Raw genomic sequence first — 10645 nt, forward strand, 5'->3', positions numbered from 1 at the left:
GATAAAATTAGACTAAGCTCGAGGCGGAACGAATCTGAGAAATATCGAGCGTCTCGCCAACTAGCGTCATGAAGTGGGCGAAGCTTGATTGTTTTCACTAGGTTCTTTTCTTCTCTCAGTACCTATTCAGGAACTAGCATGCATTCATACATTGAAGTATATGGCGGATTAGCACTCGTAAATCACTGAGTACATTGCTAATGTGTACTGTCTTAAATTTAAAGCGCGAAGTTCAAATGCCTTTAATGCAGGAAATAAAATAGATCTTTAGAATTGACAAGGTCCTCTAATATACCAGCCTCAATTTCGGATGTCAGTCTTGGTTTATCTCGATGACCAAAGTAGGTTGCCAACGTTTCTGATTTTGAAATGGCGTAACGGATTTGCGAAATTTGAAATCTAAAGAAGGGTTGAAACGTTGGGGTTTGACAAACCAATTGAAGGTTGTCATTTACAGATTTGTTGTGACGCTGTGGTCATGTGATTTTTTTGATGTGCGAAATGCGATACTTGGAGTACCTATCAAAGTTAGCAATAAAGAAAGTTACCCCCACGCACAAACTGCATAAGTTGAGATAGTGATGACGACCTTTTTTCTTTGATAGTATATCGATTAAACTAATTTCTTTAGACCTGACACAAGATTTGTGATGACGCGTCGTTGTGTTCTGAAACCCGCAGATTTGTCTTCGAGGTCTGAGCTCATCATATTAGGCTATGTAATATACGTTTCGTTTCCTAATTTACCTTGATGATATTCTTCAACTGTAAATCCACTGACCTCGTCTCTATTTCTGTCTGCTTTTGCCCTCTTTCGGTGCAGATACAATGTAGGCTTAAAACCTATGACCTTATACACCATGTCCGGTTCAAATAAAAGTGATTCGATTCTATAACATCTTACAACGGATCTTACTGATGTTTATTAGAACCTGTGTACTGGGTAATTGAGTAAATGGAAAAACTACAATTAAATTAACGATAAAAATCCTATACAATGTAACTAAATCTAGAAAGTACTACCAGAATGAAATCAGGAGATCTGCTAACTTCCCTTACGCAGGTCCCTAGACTTCTGGGTATTTTTAACTCGAAGATTTAAGCGTTAACGATTTTTTACAAACGGTTTTTCCTCATGTGGCGTTACTTCAAGTTCTGCCTTGTTGAGTTGGATAAGCATCAGCTAAAGTGCCTCATTCTTGTCTCATCCGGGAAAGATTTTCCGCAAAGAAAATGCATTGTTAGATATTCCTATTTTAATATCAATACATTCTATCCATCTTTCTTGTTTTAACATTCGTAGAGCGTCTTTAAATCTGATTAGCTTGTCACTATGAAGGTGAATGCCAAGGTGATTTTTCATGTATATAGAGCAATTATGTATGTATATATAACAGAAGAATATGGATGCTTTTACCATCGAAACAAGACGATGAGAGCTAATGCTCATATAAGCTTTTATCGAAAATGCTTTTAATGCGTCTAATAGTGCTGATCATAACAATAACATGACTGGCCTTGGCGCTCCTCAATGACGTCAGCGTTTTGATATATAAAAAAAAGAAGTTGTTGGCGTTTTAAAAAAACACAAAAAATAGTTTTTAAGTAATAATTTTTTTTTTTTTTTTAGTGCACGTGGTGATCGTCGTTCACATAAAGAAAGACAGTAGAAGTAAATTCTAACCGAATTTCAAAAGGGAATCTTCAAGCGCTGATTGGTCAACAAGGTTGAAAAGTTTTCAGGCCACACACGTACCATCTGAAAAAATGACACCCTCGGGTTCGAATCAGTTTGGAGAGGAGATGGATAAATGAACGCTCGCTTGGTGGAGTCAAATTAATAATCCCTATTGCCTCCAACTAACACGGAAAAGGCCTACCATTTATTCCTGAGATACCCAGGCTTGAACCGCACTTTGAGCTGGAATCAAAAACACTTGCGAAGCGTTTCCCGCGTTCGCGAAGCGCAACAAACAACTTCCCCTTTAGCGTGTATGTTACTTTGTTTTTACAAAGGATATATGTTCTTTGGTAATGCAGAGATTTTGATTACGAGCGTATTTCAATTTTATATCGAAGCCACTATTTGAATTGATGCTAAATGCCTATTTTGTAAGAATTAAGCATAATGCTTATTCTTACTGAGCTTTTTTCTTGGTACGCGTCTAAACTGGTGATATAAATTATATCAAAATGGCTCAGAGACAACTGCACAATGCTTAGCTAATCGCTGAAGAAGCCATTCATTATAATTATTATTTGAATCAGTCTTGAAATTCTAACGCTTAGCGGGCCGTAGACAGTAGTTGGCCTCTATCTTTAAGCGCATCCGCTTGCACTTAAGAAGCAGGCTTCGATTCTAACAGAAGAGGGCCGAGTTTAGGGAAAAAAGAAAGGGTAGCCCAAAAATCATAATTCGAGCATTTTGTAGAATTGAGTGTATTTTAGGTACGTCTAAAAGAGACTAAGCAATATACTTGTTTTTTCATTCGTACCTTCTACAAATCTGCGAGTGAATCCTTATCCCAGGGCAGGGCAAGGCAAAGGTTGCTTAATGCTTAAAAAAACTTGGTCTTATATAATTATACAGTGCATATATACACCTGTGATAAGATACCGTCGGCAAACGGATCTAAAGGTCGAAGGTGGTCGTTGAGCTACATGTGATATCAAACAAATTTCGTGACAGCAAATGGTATCACAAGAATCCGGCTTACGTAAATAACTTCAAGTTGTCGAACGTGTCACAGACGAGGTATACAAACGTCAGTCATTTTATAATCGCGCGTACTTTTGAAATTGGGTCTATCCGAGGTTCTATCGTGAGAGATTTACACCACTTGAAAGTCTAACAAATTGAAAAAATACAGCGTGATAACATCAATTTGTTCATTCTTGTTATAGAAGTTAACTTTGAATAATGAGCTCATCTACTCCTAATAGAAACGTCTAGTCTACTTTCAATATATAGCAGCAGAGTGTTATCATCAAACAGAGATTTATGTCTACTTTTATGCGGCATTTATTGGAAGTGCCAGGTTCTTCATTGCAAGGTTACAAGTGAAGTTGTGAAGAGAAATCTATTAAGAATAATTTATTAGGCGAATTAAGAATAATTAATTATTTAGCGAACCGTTTACATAACGAGCAATCTCTATCGAAAAAACAAGGCTAAGGGTTCAAAAAGAAATTGATATATTTCTAGTATGGTAATGTGAACTAGTGCATATTGTACCCGCCCACTACCAGTTTGGTCGAAAACAGGTCTCTTCGGCGATTCAGAAGATCCTACTTCCTAGCTACAAAGCCATAAAGAAAATTTATTAGTATTTATTAGGGGATCTCAACAAAACTCGCCATCTATCCGTAGTATTAAAGGAGCATGTTTCCTTTTTTTAGTAGGCCTACGCTCGAAGAAGCTTTATTTTTAGTTAGTGGCGAGCCAAATTTTTTTCTGGTAAGTAACTTAGCGCTATCACCCTCACAGGTTGAAGTTTCAATTTTTTATTTTATAGGGTCAAATGACTGAGCGATACGCAATCCGAATTTTTCCATAAAATCACTGAAATGATCAATTCGTTGCACCAGAGACCTGAATTACGCTCCTATTACGATTTCGTAGTCAAATGCGTGACACAACTCGAACCACTGCAAGATGGCTGTCGACGCAACGCGGGCTCGACGTAATCCACATCACGGATAATAGCGGGTTATTTGAATCGTAATATTTTATCTTGTCCATTTGCCATATTACATTGCAGTAGTGCAGTTAAAATGGTAAGCCAGCGGTAAACTTTCACCTTCGGTAGATCAGGTGGAATTAAACGTTAAGTTGTATGGTTATTGGATCTTATTGCAGCAGCCTAATAATGTAAGTTGGTTCTGGTTGGAATTCATAGATTCACATGCATAGTATTGAATTGACGTTAACAGCTTGTTGGTTATGGTTTCCTATAATGATGTCAAGCAACACATAATGTCGATTAATCGGCAAACCTTTTTCCAGCTTGCAGGTAATATTTTTTTTTATCTCGTCAGTAGAAAAACACTATTGGCAAACCAAAACTTTTGAAGAAAAAAACAACGCATAGTTAAAACAATATGGCGCTTTGCTTGCATGAAAACAGAGTAGAACAAAACATCCAGGTGCTACCAGGATGGTGAAGGATGTGTGACGGCTCTGTCGCGTATCGGTGCTATAACCATTCAGTCAATTAAATTACCCTTTAGAAAATTCGCATTTCGATACGTATTTCAAGCTGCACCGTCGATTTGCTGTCATGCTTGATAGTGCATTGAATCTCCTTCATTTTAAATTGTTTCCCTTATGAATAATAAAGGTCAAATTAGGACAGAGCGGAGGTAAAGAAGGCTGAGGTAGAAAAAAAGCTGGCCAAAAACTAATTAATACCGATGTACGGAACGATACACTGCAATACTGAAAAAAGCACTTCCATATATATAACCGTAGCATCGTTGGCCAAAAGCTTTGACGCGTTTTTTTTTTGACTGTTATTGGGGAACGCTGCATAGTGATCGTAAGACAGTACAGTCAAGATATTTCGTTAGCACACTATTATCGCCTATAGTGTAGACTGATTTTGCTATCTAATCGAGACCCTCCATATCTCTGACAAAGAAAGGTCAACTCGTCGTTTGATGCCCCTACCTTGACGCACCATAGCTTCCTCGTCACAACGACACAGATTAATACCGATTTGTTAGGTGTCTGTGCCTCAAGACGGCCCGCAGTGGCTGCAGTCTTAAACCGGCAAGCTACCAGCAACGGCACTGATCTGGGAACTAGTCGCGTCCATTCTGAGCTGTACTTTGCACAATGCGAATTCTATCACGGGACTGAACTGGCCGATATTTTAATGTTAATGACACATATGTCATCGCTTGGAGACGGGATCGTCTTACGGCCAGCCCATTGCCATCAGTTACATATTCGTAATTGTTTACATCTACGCATCGGATGGGCAGAGCCGAGACAATGGGAACTTTTTTGAAATGTTTTCGCATAGGTCGCTTAGCATAGGGCGAAGTCAGAACCAAGGTAAAAAGATAATAATAGCAAATTCAAAGCATATAATGCTTCAGTGAATGTTATGTGGCACACATTTCCTACGGTCGTGTCGCCTGCGGTACAAACCCGCTATAGCTGATGGTATCAGCCGCCGATTTATTAAGTAACTGGCTTCATTTCATAGATTTTGCACTCGTCTCACTTAACACTGCCATTACTTTATGCTGGTGACGGTGCACGTGCGGTCTGTCCAAATACTTCCAAAACTTGTCATTTCACCTATGCACAAAACGAAGAGACTAGAACCTGTTTATTAATTGAAACGGGCCAACGAAGCGAATCTACTGGATTGTCTTTTAAATGCAAAAAACATTTGCTATTCTAGGCAACAATAGCTTACCTTTATTAAGCGTTTACAGAAACACTATAGTAGCTAGCTCAAAGTTCACCAATATGATGTAAACGCTATTTATTTGTTTGCTATGTTCTTCATGAGTCGAAGGAGATCCTTCTCCTGTTCTCTTATACAACACTGAATAATTAGCATAGCCTGTAACTTGGGATCCGCGATTTTTTCGCACACAAAACAACTCCTCTGAGGACACGACTTACACAAGTCGATTAAAAGCTTATATCGGAAAATGGATTATTATTCAAGGTCTACTAAATGAATACAATATATGCTTTCAAATAAAATTTTAGATTTTTATGTATTTCTATTCGGCGGTAACATAGTGATTTTTGCCGAGCTGATAAAGTCTAGGAAAAAGGATAAGAATTTTTTCCAGTGTGAGAATACTCTTTTTCCGGGGGCATTTTTCTTCCTATATGGTGACACAATGCTAATTTGCTTAACTGGCTAAATCGTTGATGAGATCTCGCAAATATGTCCATGAGGAAATTGAAGTGTGAGCACGATTTCTTTTTGGGTAAAAAGTTTTCTGCTGACAAAATGGTGGCCGAATGTTTCCGTAGAAATCTATGTCATGAGGTCGTTGGTGTTATGATTTGAAGGCCCTCGACAAGCTGGATTCCAGTAAATTTAGTTTTTACCTAAAATGTTGTTTAAATGTTGACAATTTAATATAGTGTCGTACATAAAAAGGGACTTGTTCTAGTAATCAAAAAACCCTGGCAAGCCAAGCCTGTTCCGAACAAATTTTGAATAGCTTTCTGAGTAAATCTTTAATACATGGACAGCTTATAACAAACAATTGCTAACACAATAGAGAAATATGTTTCCAAATCATTTTTTCATATAAGGTGCCACTTTGTCAGCTCGAACTTTTCGCATCGACGGAGGCGGCGCAGTCGGAGGGGCTAAACCGCGTTTTTTCGAGTGCTTTGATTACCTCAACAATGACGAATCTTTACTATGGGGTATAGCCATCACGCCGTTTCATTAATCTATTAGAGAAACCCCATATAAAACTTATCTCTGCTAGATCTTCTAGTGGAAGTAAATCCTTGCTGCCACAGCAAAGTGGTGATCCCGAAGACTTGATTAAGTCTTTGGGTTTGATTTTTGCGAAAAAATTCCGCAACTTATTCTCAGGATAAGTCTAGAAGATGTCAACATTTATTATAAAAAGAATCTGAAAAAGAAAAAAATATAGAGCTTTCGACAACGTTCCGTACAGAAATATTCAAGCCTTGACTCAGTATAACAGATGCAACTATTTAATAACAAAGAAATTTTTTTCTAATTCTCAATCCTTGACAATGATGGCTCGGCGATAGGATCGCTGCATCAACTAAAATACGTAAAAGCACCATACAATTTATAAAATACCTTCACTTAATCGGAAGCAGTTAATATTAAAAAAAAAAAAAAAAAAAGTTTTACGATACTAGTAGTCCCCATTTGATATAATACGGGCAAATATATATGTATATATATCTTATAAAGAAATACAGATGACATCCTGAGAACAGAATCAATAAGTCAGCAGATTCTAGTAATCAAAGCCTCTCAGAGGTTAACCGATTCCGTTCAGCAGTTAGCAGCAAAAAAGCCCATGACCACATTATGGAAATCTACTAAAAGGCAGCACACTATAAGTAACAGAGTCAGCTGAGCAATACTACCGATGAAACAACTCTTGGCTCAATATGAATTTAACGGAATCACTATTCATTTATCTTAGACTGTTAAAGAATTCAATAGACGGCAAAGTAGGCCAAAATCGCAAGGCTAAGTCCGTACCTAATTATATAGAAACTTTCCTCATATATGTTCCTTTGCAATTTATGTTTACTTCTTTATTCATCATCGTTACCTTCCTAATGTGCGCTAGTTTCATCGTATTGGTGAATATTAGCTATTATACATATAAATCCATTGAGAAAGACAAATGTCATGATTTTTTATGCATTTTCCTCATTTCAGCCAAGCGCATATTTTGCTAGGGATTCGTAGCTTTACTTGCTTAACATTCAAATCGTTAACAAACCATGATTACCGCGACAGTTTTTTTTTTTTTTTTTTTTGATATGAATAGCTTATCGTTTATATCTCTATTTCCTATGGTATCGTAATATTTTTGTTGTCACACGCTTGTGTAGACAGATAGCCAAATCACGATGTTCTCCCTTTTCCTATATATTTTATATGATGTTTTTTTTATTACCATGACTGCTTTCGGTTTACTTCTCACAGTTCATTGCTAGCAAGAACATACAGCGATGAAGTTTAAATGGGCGGGAAGTTGTGCGGAGCATTTGGCGGTGACGTAACCTGGTCTGTGTTAAAGAAACAGTAGCTTACTTCTTTGCGAGAAGCAAACGATCATCATCGTCCACTTTTTTTCAGGTAGCAAAAGTGCATCTCCCATAAAGAAGAAAACACATGAAGCTATAAGGTAGAATTATATTGCAATGTGGGTACAATAGAGTTGCATCATCCTTCCGACTGTTTATAGGTCCTCAAAGAGACGACTCTGAGAAAATGATCGTACTATACCGACCTTCTTAATATAGAAGCACTGTAGCTGAATTACAGTTAATACTATGTTAGAATAATGTTAAATTCCAGAGGAAGAAGGGAATTAAGCAAAACATAAATGAATGATTTCAGCCACCGAAATCAGAACGTACCAACGAATATACCGAGACTTAATTTTTTATTCTACTGACCCTTACAATATATCGAAGACCCTATTTGAGTCTACGTTTAAACATGGGCGCCATTGTCGACAGTTAGCAAAAGCAACCTAAACACTGGACTAATTATATCATGCCACACACAAGCACTAACTAGCCTTTCATAAGAATGAAGAAGCTTATAGACATATATAATGTTATCTAATGAATTTTTAAAATCGCAATGATAATAGCCGATGCAGTAAAATCACTGATTCGTATTACTATGTATATAGCAGTAGTTGGAATGATTTTTAGGCGAGATAGGCAATCCTACAAATTCTGTTGTACCTCCCATTGAATATATATGGTAAACATTGCAGTACTGTGTAACGACGATCCGGGTGACGTCCGAAAAACTACTATTAGTTCAATGTAGGTCAAAAAAAGATGAGCGATTCAGAAAATGGTGATGATTAATTGAAAAAAAAAAAGTTTACGAACGGATTAATCTATTTATCTATTCTACTGTATACTTCTTGGAACTTGCATCCATTGTACATTTCCAATTATCACGCGTGTATTTGAAGGTTACTTTAATGCTTACTTCCTCATCACATAACATACTGCGTCCTCAGTCGATTTTCTAGAATAACGTGAGTAACTAAAAGTTATCGATCTATAGTTTCCATGATCAATCATTGCTGAGTAGCGTCTTTACTGAGTAGATCTCGTACGTCCACACTGAAATGAATAGCTGTATCAGACTTAGATTATCATCGCCACTGTGCCTAGTTATTAGGCCAGCAAACATCTGGCTTCAGCTTTCACTTCCATAGTTATCGTTCTATAGACGAAAAGGTTTAGGAATAGAGGAAAGACATTGTGCTGCCGTATAGGTTTCGTCCTTTCACATGATACAAAATGAAACCAATCCCAATTCGTCTTATTCGAAGTAGAGCAGTAACGCTACTATCAGATGCCAGAGCCGTCTACAGCATCTCCTCGAAACTAGCCACTAAATGAATAACAACAAACGTTGAATTGATACGACCAAGTCGTAGATATGATGCAGCGCAGTCTCTCTACGGTTCAGAGCTGTGGTCGTACAGCGCTATATAAGCAGAACAGTTGTACGTTTCAGCTAGATAACTATTTTGTCAGTGTGGAGACTCGTAATCCTCTACACCCCATCATCGCAGCCAGTCAACAAACGGCCCACTCGTAACGACCCGTTCTAAAAATATCTGCTGTTTAATAAGCTGCATATTTCACCATTCTGATTTTCTTAAAGATGCGCGCTGACAAGACTACATGTTATAAGACAAGTTGAAATGAGGCCAGGCTTAACATTAATATTAGTATAGCTGGCGTCAAATATTGACCGCATCATACAACCAGTTTTCTAGTGTTTTTTTGTTGTCTAGGCATCGTACGTCTGTTTTACTATCTGCAACTGGACTCGCATACACTTTTGAGTATTATTCAGTTCTCAGAAGTTCGGATTCAACGCCCATGACAAGCGGTTGAAGAACTTAACACGAAACGTCTTGGACCCATACACCACGTTTCCCATCGAGATGGAGCGAGACTAATTAATAAGATGGCTTTAACCGCCTAGCGGCCCAAACGTTGTCCATAAGCGAAATTTAGTTAAGAGAAATTATTTCGCATCACATGTAGGACAGTCCATGCTACAAATAACTGAATGCAGCTCTATAAAAGCATACATTGGTCACGTAAAGTCAATAATTGTACTTTTCAAATGGTGGAACTATTTATTAATAAACTGACCTATTTACATATATTTATTAATAAACCTAACTGACAGAGCAATGTGGATGGCCGATGATTCGTTGTTTGTAGACCTTTCCATTAATGAATCGACCGGTAACTAGACAGCAGATACGTTGCCTTTGATAGGCGGCCACATTTGGTAACGCTTAACTTCTCTATGTGCACAGGTAGCACGAATACATTATAGCCATATAATGTAGATCTGTGCTTGACTTTTCAAATGAGCAAAGTTCCTACTCTATCGGTTGTAGGATTGCTGGATGCCCCATCTAGAACATTCAACGCGTTCAACCTAATACAGCCATATATACAATAAACGTCAACAATAACAACTACCATTGACAATAGTAATAACAACGTAAATTTGTTGAAGAGATCGCAACGTGCCGCAAAACATTTCATATCACGCTTTTATCGCTAGTTATTCCGATTGAAATTGTTCATAACTGAGGCGCGAGCTTGCTGTCGTCGTTTTCTGTTATAACATAGAGGAAGATAGTTTTTTCCGATAAATTTTCCACGTATGTATGTAATGTTTCATACAATATACGGTGTATAATAATAGACTTTCGACCCTTATTTATATACACGATTATTATAATTATCACGATGTAGATACCCCATTGAAGATAGCGCCCACGCAGATGGTCATTGGCGCATAACCGTACAGCTTTCTATAAGGCGAGACGCTTCTCCAGAAAATGTCAACATATATATGTGAAATCAAATCCCTGTTGA

This window comes from Varroa destructor, unplaced genomic scaffold, assembly GCF_002443255.2.
Source record: "Varroa destructor unplaced genomic scaffold, Vdes_3.0 BEIS01000006.1, whole genome shotgun sequence".
Classification (NCBI taxonomy): domain Eukaryota; kingdom Metazoa; phylum Arthropoda; class Arachnida; order Mesostigmata; family Varroidae; genus Varroa; species Varroa destructor.